Source organism: Oncorhynchus kisutch, linkage group LG8, assembly GCF_002021735.2.
Source record: "Oncorhynchus kisutch isolate 150728-3 linkage group LG8, Okis_V2, whole genome shotgun sequence".
Classification (NCBI taxonomy): domain Eukaryota; kingdom Metazoa; phylum Chordata; class Actinopteri; order Salmoniformes; family Salmonidae; genus Oncorhynchus; species Oncorhynchus kisutch.
This window is the reverse complement of record NC_034181.2, coordinates 53655020-53671033: the sequence shown is the minus strand read 5'-3', so window position 1 is coordinate 53671033 and position 16014 is coordinate 53655020. Positions and strand designations below refer to the sequence as shown.

Genomic DNA, 16014 nt, shown 5'->3' with positions numbered 1-16014 from the left:
TGAAACCAAGGAGACCGCATATGGCGGGAATACACAGGTACAGGTGAGTTAAGTAAATAGGGCGTGAAAAACTATGATAATATAATATAAATACGGAATGGTGCACTACAGAGAACGGTCATATTGTAATTTGGATATTTTGCACTTAAAATAATTCGTGTTAATTCGTGTGTACATTTGAAGTATTGTAATGTTGCTTATGTGGCTCGTTAGCTAACGCATTTCTTATACCGGTATGCTGACTAACTAACCTTAGCTAGCCAGCTTGCTAGCTGACCTTCTATTGAGCATACGCCAAGCAGCTGTTTGGATTACCACGTTATTCAGGCAACTCAAAGTAAACGAAACCTGCACTGAAAAAAAAGTGGTTGAACTTGTTAGGCACACAATGGCAATGCCCGTTAGCTACATCTATCTGGTTAGCCAGTTCATGCAATGTTTTAACACTTGACACCAAAGAGTACCTATCCCCCGCCGACACTGTGACAGATCACGACGGTGGAGCAGGGGACTTTGTGCCCGATCTCTCAGACAGTGATAATGAGGAGCAGTGGATGGAGGAGGCCAATGACAACTTTCAAGTTACTTGCTTATTCTGTGACAGGTCTGTATCATTGCTGTTCTAAGCAACTCGCTGATACATTTAATCTGGTTTGAAGTAGTTAGGTCTCTCTGAAAGTGTTGCTGGTTGAAATAAGTCTTGTCCCTCATGTTTTCTCAGGTTGTCAAATTCTGTACCAGAAACACTATAACACTGCCTAAAAGAGCATCGAGTTGAGCTTGTTGAAGTGGTTAATGGGGCGGCAGGTAGCCTAGTGGTTAGAGCTTTGGGCCAGTAACCGAAAGGTTGCTAGATCAACTCCCCGAGCTGTCGTTCTGCCCCTGAACAAGGCACTTAACCCACTGTTCCTAGGCAGTCATTGTAAATAAGAATTTGTTCTGAACCGACTTGCCTAGTTCAATAAAATCAGTGTAGACCTTTGGCCAAAGCAAGGTCCAGGTAAAAAAAGTAATGACCCAGATCTCATCCATGCTTCTTGTCAATAGGAAGTGTAGTCGTCTCGAAGCTGAGATTGAAGTTGGACAGTTTATAGAAATTGTCATTGCAAAAGAACAGAAGGTGTTTAGACTACCTGCTAGAAATAAGCTACTCCCCTGATGCTCTTCTGCAGAGGGCCCAGGCTGCAGAGAAGAGGGCCCAGGGCACAGAGGGAGCCATGGATGACCTACACAAACTCAAGTCAGTGCTGCCCACACTACTGTTAATTACTGCGACTACTACTGTTATAAGCATCACCACTACTACCATTTCTGATATTATTACAAAAATACACATACTACATTTACCCTTTATACTCGAGGGAATTGGCCAATATGGATAGGGTCACATTTAAATGTTTCTATCAGAAGAAATATGAGAAGCATATGCACCACCGTGGTAGCAATTGAAAGGGGAAGGTGTGGAAGGTGCTCAACCAATGTGAGTTGAGGTGCAACCCAAAAATGTGATCATCATTGAAAAGGGTAAGGCACAACACTCGCTCACCATTGAAAACGCATTATTTTATTTAAGCTTTTAATAGTTCCTTAAATAAAATAGTATTTACCTCTGACATAAAGTATAGTATGTTACTCCAGTGTCCTCAATTGCGCAATCGAACACATTTTCTCTTCCTCTCCTGGGGTGCTTGGTGGGAGAGGGAGTGAGTGTGTTTCTCTTCACAGCAGCTACCAGTGAAACTGGTACAGGGGCAGCGCAGACACTTTCATTAAGGAATCAGGCCAGAGTAATGGACTTTACTTTTTGACCAAATCATTATTTTAGCTGCCACAAAAATACAAAGGTTTGAGTGAAGTAACCACCTAGAATTTGCAGCTGGCACTGATGCGACCAATACATTTTTTACTTGCACAGTCAAGTTAAAGGGTCGCATATTGCGACCAAATGCTCAAACTCTGGATCCCTGCATTTGATTGCACTGGTGTTTCTCATTCTCACACGTGCACCTCCCACCTGCGGCCAGCAGGGGGACTCAGTGAACTCAGTTTTGGCGAGGCCTTTCCTTTGACTTGGAGGAAAAGGAGAAGGGGGGGGGGGGGGAATTCCAATACTGCATAGCGTGGGGGGTAGAGAGGAGGGGGGGGGATATAGATGCGCTTTTTCCATTTACTGCTATGTCCTGTCGGAAGGTTGTGCTGTAAGTGTGTGACTGCTGCTGTAAATCTGTTCCAATACGTTCCGGATAGAAGTTGCCTGTACGCATTGATCTAGGATCAGCCAATCTGAACCTTAAACCATGGGGGGGAATGCTAAACTGACCTTAGATCAGGGTCTAGGGGCAACCTCATCCTACTCTGTTGTAAAATACAATGGTATTTGTTTCAGGTTGCTGGCCCAGGGTCTATTATTGATTGCAGATTTGGGTCGGGGCCCCCGGGGCCTTGGGTGCCGTGGCTGAGCTCCGGGAGGACGAGGCCTACTTCAGCTCATATGGCCACTACAGCATCCTTGAAGAGATGCTTAAGGTCCGCTGCCACAATGGCCTGCCTGCACGTATGCATACACTCATGCCCTCTATTAAACTGATGTTTCTTCTTAACTCAGTAGCCACTGCAGAGAGCGGAGGGACGCAGGTTTAGCAGTGCGGTTTGTGTGAAAGGCTCGATGTAGCATTAAATTAAAATGATCGTCTCTATGCAAACTACGATGTTGATAACATGACACTTTTCTCAAAGTGACAAATCAGCAATAAGGAGTGAGCTCTCATGCGAAACATCTGCATTACTATAACATGGTGGAGCTTTGAGATGTGGTGATTATATTTCACACTTCTTAAGCATTACAAGTTGTGTGTGGGTAGGAATGTGGTCAACCCTATCTTCCTCTCTCACTTACCGCAGTGCTTCAACATGATTCGTTCCCTCTCTCTGATTGGTGCTTAGCACTATATATACGTCAGACTAAACTTCATCAAAAACCCTTCCTCGGAGGAAAGAGGAACCACGTGACAGGTTTGCGGTAGAAGATCGTCAACTCTTTTACGGGCTGCCATAAAGTGGATCACACTGTGTGTGTGTGTGTGTGCGTGCGTAAGACAGGGCGAAAGAGAAATGTAGTCTCACCATTTAACCCTCCCACTTCCTCCCCTGCCCCATCAAAGTTTAATCTGCATCTCTGGTCAAGTTATTGAAGATGAATCTGGAAGAATCAGTTCTCTATTTCTAGAAGCTCTGGTTTTCAATCATCCTTGCTCCAAGGATCCTTCGCGCCTCATGTCAGCCTAGTTTAATGAATATGAGGTCAGCTGTCATGTCAGATCAGTCTTTGGAACAGATACAATTAATTTATTTCAACACCATGAGGGGGTTTCCTTGACGCTCTTAAACCTAGTCCTGGACTAAAAGCAAGCTCAATGGAGAATCTCTGTTTCCGGGAAACTGCTCCTATGGGATTTAACTGTAATTTGGCAAAAGATTTGATCACTTTGTTCAGTTTCTGTCACCTCACCAAAAATGCGAAGGCATCATCCGAAGTCAGTGAGGATAAGTTGTGAGTTTTAGATAAATGTGTGTTTCATGGGTATGTAAAGGGCCTCCCTCTGAAAAGCGTAAGGATTTGATTGGCAGGTTAATTAGCCAGTCCTGACCAACTAGATTCCATGTGGAATGGTTGAAAGGAAGCCAGTCCTTTCTATTTCTATGTTTGAATAAGTCTACTCTTCTTTAGATTTCTACGCCTAGCAAGCATTGAACTCGTTTTTCGTGGAGTCAAATCCCCAGTCAGCTCTGATTCAACGAGATACACATACAAACACGAACATGGCACTCCAGAATCCTGTGGTCATCTCCCCTCTAGTTTTCATGGGAACTCTCCATCACATAGACATACAACCGTACGCCCGGCTGTGACACACACCTTGGTCTCGGGTGATTGGATAATTTGTTTCAGTGTGTTATGTTGTTTCTGAAGACATGCTCTATGATTATGTTTTCTATGTCCGTGGTAATGGATGACCTGAATGTCCTTTGTTCCTTCCTTTCGGGATAAAGTGCGCACAGAAAGCTACAAGGACTTCATGTACCTCAAACCCGAAGTGTTCAAGGACAAGGTGAGCAAAGATCTCGGCAGTGCGGGTTTTAAAATATAAATTCACAATTGCTATAGCAGTGACGGCGCTTGATTTAAAACACTGTGACTTCGTTACGCGCTGTAGCGCCTCTCAGCTGTGGACTGTGGAGTACTGATAACGGGAGCACACCAACCCCCTTATTGCCCCTCTTCCTCCCCCAACCCTGCACTGTCATTGAAGCAGGCAGCTTCCATCTCCAAGGCCATCCCTTATGTGCTGCCACCGGGTAGGCCCCGAGGGAGGGGGTAGAGGATAGCCGGGGGGAGAGGAGGGGAAACGGTTTAAGACGATGGTGAAGAGTGCTGGAGCAATTTTCCAGTCAAAGGGGTTAGGGATTGGAGAGAATGGGTCAGAAACGGGACGGTTGCAGGAAGAAGAAAAGCAGGGTTTGGACTGGGTATTGTTATCCCTGTCATCGGCGTGGCGGTGGATGAGGGTTATGTCGACCTGCTGCAACCCCTGTCATCGTGATAAACACTCTGGCTCCTCTCCTGCACCTCGCCCCCAGTATGGTCATTCAGCGAACCAGAAAGAAGCATCTCTTAAAAATATGTTAGTGGGAAAAGATAGAGAGATTGTGTCAAAGGACTGTAGGCTGGATTTGAACCCATGTCATTAGACCAGCCAGACCAGAGGATAGGAGTATATCAGACAGAGAAATATTTGTGGGAAGTTGAAAATGGATTGTATTACGAGGGATATGGTTTTGCTGTTTTGTGTGTAGCTCCAGCCTTTTTTCGTAGCTCCTTCTCAGATGTCACCAGGTAGGCCAAAACTCCATCCCACCAAAACAGGCAGAAATATCAGGTGGTCTTTTCAAAAGGCTTAGACTAAAAGAGCATTATCTTAATTTTCACAGTATTATTCCAACTTCCTTGTGTGGATATATATATATATATATATATATATATAAATAAAATGTGTTTTTGATTGCACTGGAAACTGCAGGCCACTCTTGAACGTCTCTTAACTTCATAGAAAGTATATCGAAATTATAATGGACCAACAGTATACGATTTTCAAATACCTGCCCTTTTTTCTATTGATGAACAAATTGGTCCTAAAAAGATCTGTGTGGCCCTCGGGACTAAATTATTGGCCACTCCTGGTCAACACCCCTATTAGATGCATTTCTATCTACCCTTCTGAACACGCTAATCAGCCAATCTTTTTCTAGTTACAGTTGAAGTTGGAAGTTTACATATACCTTAGCCAAATACATTTAAACTCCAGTTTTTCACAATTCCTATAATTTAATCAGAGTAAAAATTCCCTGTTTTAAGTCAGTTAGGATCACCGCTTTATGTAATGTCAGAATAATAGTAGAGTGATTATTTCAGCTGTTATTTCTTTCATCACATTCCCAGTGGGTCAGAAGTTTACATACACTCAATTAGTATTTGGTAGCATTGCCTTTAAATTGTTTAACTTGGGTCAAACGTTTTGGGTAGCCTTCCACAAGCTTCCTGCAATAAGTTGGGTGAATTTTGACACATTCCTCCTGACAGCTGGTGTAACCGAGTCAGGTTTGTAGACCTCCTTGCTCGCACACGCTTTTTCAGTTCTGCCCACAAATGTTATATATGATTGAGGTCAGGGCTTTGTGATGGCCACTCCAATACTTTGACTTTGTTGTCCTTAAGCCATTTTGCCACAACTTCGGAAGTATGCTTGGGGTCATTGTTCATTTGGAAGACCAATTTGCTACCAAGATTTAACTTAATGACTGATGTCTTGCGATGTTGTTTCAATATATACACCTAATTTTCCTACCTCATGGTGCTATATATTTTGAAGTGCACTAGTCCCTCCTGCAGCAATGCACCCCCACAACATGATGCTGCCACCCCCGTGCTTCACGGTTGGGATGGTGTTCTTCGGCTTGCAAGCATCCCCATTTTTCCTCCAAACATAACGATGGTCATTATGGCCAAACAGTTCTATTTTTTTTTTCATCAGACCAGAGGACATTTCTTAAAGTACAATTTTTGTCCCCATGTGCAGTTGCAAACCTCTAAAAAGTCTGGCTTTTTATGGCGGTTTTGGAGCAGTGGCTTCTTACTTGCTGAGCGGCCTTTCAGGTTATGTCGATGTAGGACTCGTTTTACTGTGGATATCGATACTTTTGTACCTGTTTCCTCCAGCATCTTCACAAGGTCCTTTGCTGCTGTTCTGGGATTGATTTGCACTTTTCACACCAAAGTACGTTCATCTCTAGGAGACAGAACACGTCTCCGTCCTGAGCAGAATGATGGCTGCGTGGTCCCATTGTGTTTATACTTGCGTACTATTTTTTTGTACAGATGAACGTGGCACCTTTGGGCATTTGGAAATTGCTCCCAAGGATGAACCAGAATTGTGGAGGTCTACAGTTTGGCTGATTTCTTTTCATTTTCCCATGATATCAAGCAAAGAGGCACCGAGTTTGAAGGTAGGCCTTGAGATACATCCACAGGTGCACATCCAATTTACTCAAATGATGTCAATTAGCCTATCAGAAGCTTCTAAAGCATGACATAATTTTCGGGAATTTTCCAAGCTGTTTAAAGGGACAGTCAACTAAGTGTATGCAAACTTCTGAACCACTGGAATTGTGATACAGTCAATTATAAGTGAAATAATCTGTCCATAAACAATTGTTGGAAAAATGACTTGTCATGCACCAGGTAGATGTTCTAACCAAGTTGCCAAAGCTATAGTTTGTTAGCAAGAAGTTTTAATGACTCCAACCTAAGTGTATATAAGGGAAAGTTTCCTTTTGTGGATGAAAGGTGCACTTCTACCTCCTATTCTGCAGGTGGTGCTAGATGTGGGCTGTGGGACGGGCATCCTGTCTATGTTCGCCGCCAGAGTGGGAGCCAAGATGGTCATTGGGTCCATTGATTGATTGACCAATCAGAAATCATTCTCCAGGCCATGGACATTGTCAGGTGAGCTGCCATTGTTATCCCAGGGAATCCTGGGAAATGTAATGTGTTTTTGGTTGTACTCTACCGCCCCGTTTCAAATGCCCCTCTATTTCATGCTAACTGGACATGAATATTATGCAGACCTGCCGACATGCACGCGTTTTGCGTTCCAACTACGAAATTCTGTCCATGAACGAGATCCGAGTTTAAAGTACGCAGAAATGAATAGGTACACTGAGTAAAACCAACATCCCGATTCTTGAGCTGCAACACACAGACATGTATGGAGTTTGTGTCAACGGACATGGAGATTAATACATAATGGTCGCATTTGTGAGAGTGTGATATACATTTAATTCTTTGTCCCATTAGTTGTATTTTCCACGTAACATTACGAGGATAACGCAACCTGAGACTGACTGTAATTATGATCCACGTCACAAAAGGCATTACAAAAGTATAATCAAAACTAAATATAAACATCTTGGCATAAATGGAGTCGGAGGTTTGAATATTGCGCGATGGAGGATGAATGAGTGTCTGGTATTAGCTATAGAGGCAATGCTTCTAAAATACCTTTGCACTAGATTTGAGATTTTATCCATTTCAAACCTTTTATAGACTTGATTTGGTACAATTCTATAATTGCGATCAAACTCAAACTCACCAGTTTGCATGCGTGCAAGTGGAAGAAAACCCCAATTCGGCACGTGCTACGCGTGCGAGTTGAATCTCCTATTTGCTGCACGAGTCTGGTACTCTTAAAAGTTGGGCAGGGTTGGCAAGACTGATTATGTGATATACAAACACACACACCATTGTCGAACAAGTGTCTATGAGCTCAGGTAAGGCTTTATAGGGACGGTGTGTTAGTGTCCATACTTCTACTGCATATAACTTTAACCCCCGTATCACAGGGAACAGAAGCCAGTCAACGGCCGTGACTGAATACCTGTACTCATGTTCTAAATAGTAGGCATTATGGGTATGCGAAAATACAGTTTTATAGTACACTATTAAAAATAAAGGTTCAGGTTGGAACCAAATAAGGTTCTTAAGAGTGATGCCATTGGGTAACCATTCTAGGTTCTTTTGAATAACCTTAAATGGGATGCTTCTTTGAAGAACCACACACTATTTTATGCAAGAAAGTTGTTGAGCCTTATTTGCATATTTCCCAAGATGCCTTTCGAGTTAATTTTAGTTACCAGTACCATCCTTGACTGTTTGCTAGTTACAGAGACATGGTTGTTGCATTCATTCATTTTCAGTACTGTGACCTCCTCAAAGTAAAATCCTATGTGATATGTTATTGTTAAAATGTAATTATTGAACATAGTTCATAACGCCTTGTTTTGAGGGTCTAGTTTTAACCTAAACTCATGGTTTACAGACCACATCAGGCCTGCAAGACACATAATTCTGACTTGCAAAGTCATGTAATTCCTATTGAAATCCAGCCAAAGTGCGGATCTGCAACATTTATAATTTTTATTCACCCACGACCTGCATTCAGAATGACTGCCAGGGTTGGGATGACTAACATATGATACTACCTAAATCATCTAAATTGGAAGAACACTTTCAGGACCTGGTGCAGTAAATCCAAGTAACATATTGAAGTTGTTTAGAAAAATGTTTTATTTCTATTTGAGTAGCAGAAGATTAATCAATCAAAACATGGATATTGAAACAAACAATAAAAAATACACTTCAATGTTGTGATGCAAAATGCATAGCACTCAAAATTAAAAGGGTTTTACCAGGTATTGTTCATCCTGATCAGACAGGTTTTTTGCATGGACGATACATTGGAGATGATATACGACAACTACTAGAAATAATAGAACATCATGAAATGTATAAGAGGCCAGGAATGGTATTTATAGGCATTTGATAAAGTAAGAATGGATGCCTGGATATTTTCAGTTTCTGTAATTCTCTTTTAAAATGGGTAAAAAATTATGTATAGCAACCACAGGTGTAAAATAGTAAATAACGGCTACTTCTCAGAGTTTTGAATTGTCAAGAGGAGCAAAGGTGTCCTCTGTCACCATATCTATTCGTTATGGCCATCGAAATGCTAGCTATTAAAATCAGATCCAATGACAACATTAGAGGATTAGAAATCCAAGGCTTTAAAACAAAGGTGTCCATGTATGCCGATGACTCAAGTTTTATGTTAAGTCCGCAAGCTAGATCCCTGCAATGTCTCATTAAAGATTAAAGTTAACTTTTCTGTACTCTCTGGACTAAAACCTAATTATGATAAGTGTACACTATTACGTATTGGATCCTTAAAAAATACAACTTTTACATTACCTTGCAGCTTACCTATAAAATGGATGGTGAAGTAGACATACTCGGTTATTCATATCACAAAATATATCAATAAGCTCTCCACATTGAATTTCAATAGAAAACTTGTAAAAATAGACAAGATCCTGCAACCATGGAGAGGTACGTACCTGTCTATTTATGGAAAAATTCCCCTGATTAACTCCTTAGTCACATCTCAGTTTACTCACTTACGGCGCTGCTTATTGCTGATGATTCGTTTTTCAAATCATATGAGCAAAAAATATTTTCTCTTTATCTGGGACGCTAAACCAGACAAAATAAAACGAGCCTATCTATATAATGAATATGTGTCACGTCTTCCGCCGAAGTCGGCTCCTCTCCTTGTTCATGCGGCGTTTGTTCCCTGCAAACTTCCCCAATCACACTCCATGTATTTATTCCTCTGTTCCCCCTCATGTCTTTGTGTGAAATTGTTTGTGTTAGGTGTTAATTGTTGACTCGCCAGACTGGTTTGCTTATACCGTGTTGTACACGAAGATGTTAATTGTTAAACATTTATTATTGTGACTGTTTTGCACTTTTGCACTTTTGCCAATGGGTTGGAGGTTTCTCCTGCCTCATTAAAGTGTGCACCTGTTCAACTTTCTGCTCTCCTTCACTCGACTTCGCTACCAGTACGCACACACCTAACCATATGAATTGAATGGGTTGAGATTATTTGATATAAAAGTACTAAACCTCTCTCTAAAAGCTTCACTCATTCAAAAGTTTTATTTGAACCCTAAATGGTTCTCAAGTAGATTAATAAAAAGCTCATCCTGTGTTTAAAAATGGCCTTTTTGCCTTCGTGCAGATTGCCATGTCTCATTTTTGATTAATTGACAAATGATACTTTTTTCAAAGTATGTCTTTTTCAAACAAGTATTGTAGAGCTGGCTACAATTTCAATTTCATCCCCCTGAAAAGATATTACAAATATTATGGCTGAACTCAAATGTGCTGGTTGATAAAATACCTGTATTTATGGGAAAGATGTTTGAAAAGGGTATTTTGTTCTTAACTCTACCATTACAATATCATTTATGTCCTTCATGGAGTTATCAGAATTGTATGGCATTACCCCCAAAATGGAGGAGGCAGCGGGAGGAGGTAAGGAACTGGTCTGTCTGCCCAATATAAAGGATCAAAACTGGCAGAGGAATAAAAATAGGAAAGATTACCAGTATACTGGATTTGCTGTGTGTGAGAGAGAGAGAATGATGGTCAAAAGATAAAGGGGGAAAAAAGTCATAATAAAAGTACATTTGAATGACACTAAGTGTCAGTGTTTTTACATCTAATGCCGGTTTGCCTGAGGCTGATGCCGTACAGGTGTTTGTACACATGCATATACACACACTTTCATTCAAATAAACACATACAAGAACACACACATACATGTAATAGTGCCAGACATGCACACAAACATACAGTTGGCATTGCTGTTATGATTTCAGTTGTCCTTGATGTCCTTTGTTTTAAATTATTATTGTGCATTATTTTTTGCATTGTTTGCTGTTATCTTCTGTCTTTTCCTTTTCCCCTTTGGGGGCTGTGGGAGGGGTCTCGAATGGTTGAGGGACAGCTATTGGGGAACTGTGGGGGGGGTCTTGGAGGGTTCGGGTTTCACAAGATTGTGATAATGAAAAAGGAATCTATGACATATATTCTATATCACTATCATACACACGCACCCTCACCCTACAGACCCGTGTTCAATCCCAGGCTGTGTCACCGGCCGTGACCGTGAGACCTATGAGGCGGCTCACAATTGGCAAAGCGTCGTCCGCGTTAGGGGAGGATTTGAACTACTGGGATTTCCTTGTACCATTGTGCTCTAGCTAGCTAGACAGTGTGTCCTCTGACACTTTGGTGAAATGTAGAACATTTTGTATGCTTTATTTGCCAGGATGTCATACTCATTTCAGATTTTCTAGTACGAATTCTCTCCATGATATTGAAGAATAGAATCATAATTTTAGACCCGCAATTTTAGACCCACGTGTTTGACAATAGCTGAAAAAAACAATTATGTATCAGATAATGGCTTCTCAGTATGCGTTCGCCTAGTATGTTGATATTCGTTGCTTCCTGCATGCATTGCTACTAAACAGTATGTTCTAATAAATAGTATGTTCATGTCAAAAAGGCACGACGAGCTGCTTAAAATAAAAAGGCAGGCTTATCGATACACTTGCTGCTCATTCATTGCTGCAGTGCTAGTTGTAGCGTGAGTGGAAGTAGGGAGAAGTGTGTTTTGTGAAAGTGTTGAGTAAAACAGTGCTGAATAAAATCTTGAACATGAACACACTCATAAAAACAGCAGCTCTATTCTTTGACAGTCTCACTCTGGTCATGGTTTTAAAAGTTATGAAATCTCACGTTCGCTAGTATCAGCTTTTCCTGTGTGGGGTATTGAAAGCTACAGGCTCCTAGATTTAAGCTGTCCAATTGGCCAGAGCAATCAATCAATCAAATGTATTTATAAAGCCCTTTTTACATCAGCTGATGTCACAAAGTGCTATACAGAAACCCAGCCTAAAATCCCAAACAGAAAGCAATGCAGATTAGGAAGCATGGTGGATAGGGAAAACTCCCTAGAAAGGCAGGGACCTAGGACGAAACCTAGAGAGGAACCAGGATCTGAGGGGTCCTTTTCTGGCTGTCCCGGGTGGAGATTATAACAGTATATTGTCAAGATGTTAAAACGTTCATAGATGATCAGCAGGGTCAAATAATAATCTGTGGTTGTAGAGGGTGCAAAAGGAGTAAATGTCAATTGACTTCTTTCATAGCCGAGCATTCAGAGTTAGAGGCAGCAGGTACTCTAGAGAGAGCGAGTCGAAAAACAGCAGGTCTGGGACAATGTAGCACGTCCGGTGAACAGGTCAGGGTTCCATAGCCGCAGAAGAACAGTTGAAACTGGAGCAGCAGCACGGCCAGGTGGACTGGGCACAGCAAGGAGTCATCAGGCCAGCTAGTCCTGAGGCAAGGGCTCAGGTCCTCTGGGAGGGAAGAGTAAGAGAGAGAATTAGAGGGAGCAATACTTAAATTCACACAGGACACCGGATAAGACAGGAGAAATACTCCAGATATAGCAGACTGATCCTAGCCCCCCGATACAAACTATTGCAGCATAAATACAGGAGGCTGAGACAGGAGCGGTCTGGAGACACTGTGGCCCTGTCCGACGATACCCCCGGACAGGGCCAACCAGGCAGGATAGAACCCCACCCACTTTGCCAAAGCACAGCACCTACACCACTAGGGGGATATCTTCAAACCACCAACTTACTACCCTGAGTATAGCCCACGAAGATCTCCCCCACGGCATGAACCCATGAAACCCCACGGCCAACCCGGACAGGAAGATCACGTAATTGACTCAACCCACTCAAGTGACGCACCCCACCTAGGGACAGCATGGAAGAGCCACCAGTAAGCCATTGATTCAGCCCCCGTAATAGGGTTAGAGGCAGAGAATCCTTGTGGAGAGAGGGGAACCGACCAGGCAGACAGCAACGACATCTAGGAATCTTTGGGTTGTCCAAGAATTTATAGCACGGCTTTTGATGACCCATGGTTGGGGTCTAAGTAGATTATTTGTTGCGATTGCAAACATAATAAAATGGTGGTCCGATAATCTAGGATTATGAGGAAAAACATTAAGATCCACAATATTTATTCCACAGGGAAAAAACTAGGTCCAGAGTATGACTGTAGCAGTGAGTAGGTCCTGAGACATGTTGGACAAAACCCACTGAGTTGATGATGGCTCCGAAAGCCTTTTGGTGTGGGTCTGTGGACTTTTCCATGTGAATATTAAAGTCACCAAAAATGTGAATATTGCCTGCCATGACTACAAGGTCTGATGGGAATTCAGGGAACTCAGTGAGGAACGCTGTATATGGCCCAGGAGGCCTGTAAACAGTAGCTATAAAAAGTGATTGAGTAGTCTGCATAGATTTCATGACTAGAAGCTCAAAAGACGAAAACGCAGTCTTTTTTTGTAAATTGAAATTTGCTGTCATAAATGTTAGCAACACCTCCGCCTTGGATATGGTAACTAGTGTAACCAGGAAGAGCGGCCTCATTTAACACAGTAAATTCATCAGGCTTATTAAGCTATGTTTCAGTCAGGCCAATCACGTCAAGATTATGATCAGTGATTAGTTCATTGACTAACTGCCTTGGAAGTGAGGGATCTAACATTAAGTAACCCTATTTTATTTTGGGATGTGAGATATCACAATCTCTTTCAATAATGACAGGAATGGAGTAGGACTTTATTCCAGTTAGATTGCTAAGTCGAACACCGCCATGTTTAGTTTTGCCCAACCTAGATCGAGGCACAGACACAGTCTCAATGGGGATAGCTGAGCTGACTACAGTGACTGTGCTAGTGGCAGACTCCACTAAGCTGGCAGACTGGCTATCTCATTGTGCAGCTAGAGGATTTAGAGCCCTGTCTGTGTTTATACGTATATAGGATAAGGGCACCCCTCCAGCTAGGATGGAGTCTGTCACTCCTCAGCAGGCCAGGCTTGGTCCTGTTTGTGGGTGAGTCCCAGAAAGAGGGCCAATTATCTCCAAATTATATATTTTGGGAGGGGCAGTGGTCCTGCCCCCTGGTAAACAGTGTATGGTCGCTGGATGATCCTTTTAAGTCTAATACTACGTGTAATGGAGTCGCCAATCACTAGGGTTTTCAATTTGTCAGAGCTATTGGTGGTAGGCTGGACACATGACATTTTTAACAATGCTTTTTTCTGATAAAAAAAATGTTCATTGCATGCACCGTAGAGCCCAGTTTCATAATATGACCCTATTTCCCAGGTGCAGGCCTTATTTTAGGGCATTTTTCATCCTGCCAGCTCCTATTAGTTCTATTAAGCACCAACTCGCCTTCCGAACGTTCTATTCCCAGCTTTTGTTCCACGTCACAATGCCTGCTTCGCTATTGTTGGTAATGAGACCTGCTCACGTTGTTTATAGTTAAAATGTAAACAACAAAACATTATTAATGCAACTTTGAGGGCCTCCCATTGTTTCCTGTATGGGAAATATAAGCATGTCTTGTCTATCTCGCAATGTATTGCCCTTGGAATGCTGAACTCCCTCCATTGTTTTCCTATGGAGATGCATGGCGGTCTATTTCGTGAAATATCCATTTTAATCACGAGAATCTCCTCTTTTCTAATTATGTAAGTCTGGGCGGCGAGCTCGGTTGTCATCAACTGCTAGCCCCAAAATACTTTTTGCCCTTAGAACTCCCACCATTCTTTTCCTATGGAGAGGCATGCCCGTCTATTTTGACAAATATCTCACAATGTGTATATTTAGACTCTTTCAAGTTGGGCACCATTTTTATCAGTAGAAGCACAGTTGACACCAAGGTTTTATTTGTTTGTTTTTTTAACCTTTATTTAACTAGGCAAGTCAGTTAAGAACAAATTCTTATTTACAATGACGGCCTACTGGGGAACAGTGGGTTAACTGCCTTGTTCAGGGGCATAACGACATATTTTTACCTTGTCACACACACACCACACTGACCCAAAAATTATTTTGTTGCCATTTACGTATGTCCCCATTACCAGTAAAACGTAATCAAAACATATTTCTTTCACTTACTTGCTGTGCTGTTTCGTTGTTCATTTGTTCAGTAGTTTCATTCTCAACCAGGATTTCTATGGGAACGCCGTTTGGGTCTTTGCGTGTCAAAAAAAACGAAACACTATTTGACGTGTCAAATAAGCTGGTTGACCAATCAGGACCTGAATATGACTGCAAGTCAAATAATAATTGAACGTGTTCATACATTTTTAATACGTAGGTATTACACATTGATTACACTATTACTATTTCATATGTCACAACGATTCATCGATACGAATGCTATGTAAATTGTCTCGCGCACCTACAGTGCTGGTCATAAAAAAAAGCTAGCTAACTCATGGATACAAACAATGTTCTTCCCCAAAAACATAGCAAAATGACAATAGCTATAGTTGGCAGTAGCTATAGTTGGCTAGCTAACTATATAGCTAGGTGTCATCATCTAAAATAACTCTAATTTATAAGACATTTATTATTTGACTAAAGGTGGTCGGACCCATCTGTTTGTATTTATTATGGATCCCCATTTAGCTACTCTTCCTGGGGTCCAGCAAAATTAAGGCAGTTTATACAATTTAAAAACTGTCATGCCTTAACCTGAGTATTCTTTGTTTTCTTTATATATACTGCTCAAAAAAATAAAGGGAAAACTAAAATAACACATCCTAGATCTGAATGAATGAAATATTCTTATTAAATACTTTTTTCTTTACATAGTTGAATGTGCTGACAACAAAATCACACAAAAATTATCAATGGAAATCAAATTGATCAACCCATGGAGGTTTGGATTAGGAGTGACACTCAAAATTAAAGTGGAAAACCACACTACAGGCTGATCCAACTTTGATGTAATGTCCTTAAAACAAGTCAAAATGAGGCTCAGTAGTGTCTGTGGCCTCTACGTGCCTGTATGACCTCCCTACAACTCCTGGGCATGCTCCTGATGAGGTGGCGGATGGTCTCCTGAGGGATCTCCTCCCAGACCTGGACTAAAGCATCCGCCAACTCCTGGA

General features: G+C 41.7%; 1 pseudogene; it reads left to right on the top strand.

Annotated features, from left to right (window-relative positions):
* Positions 1-20: 20 nt before the first annotated feature.
* Positions 21-16014, top strand: part of LOC109895301 (protein arginine N-methyltransferase 3-like) — a 114249-nt pseudogene continuing 98255 nt past the window's right edge.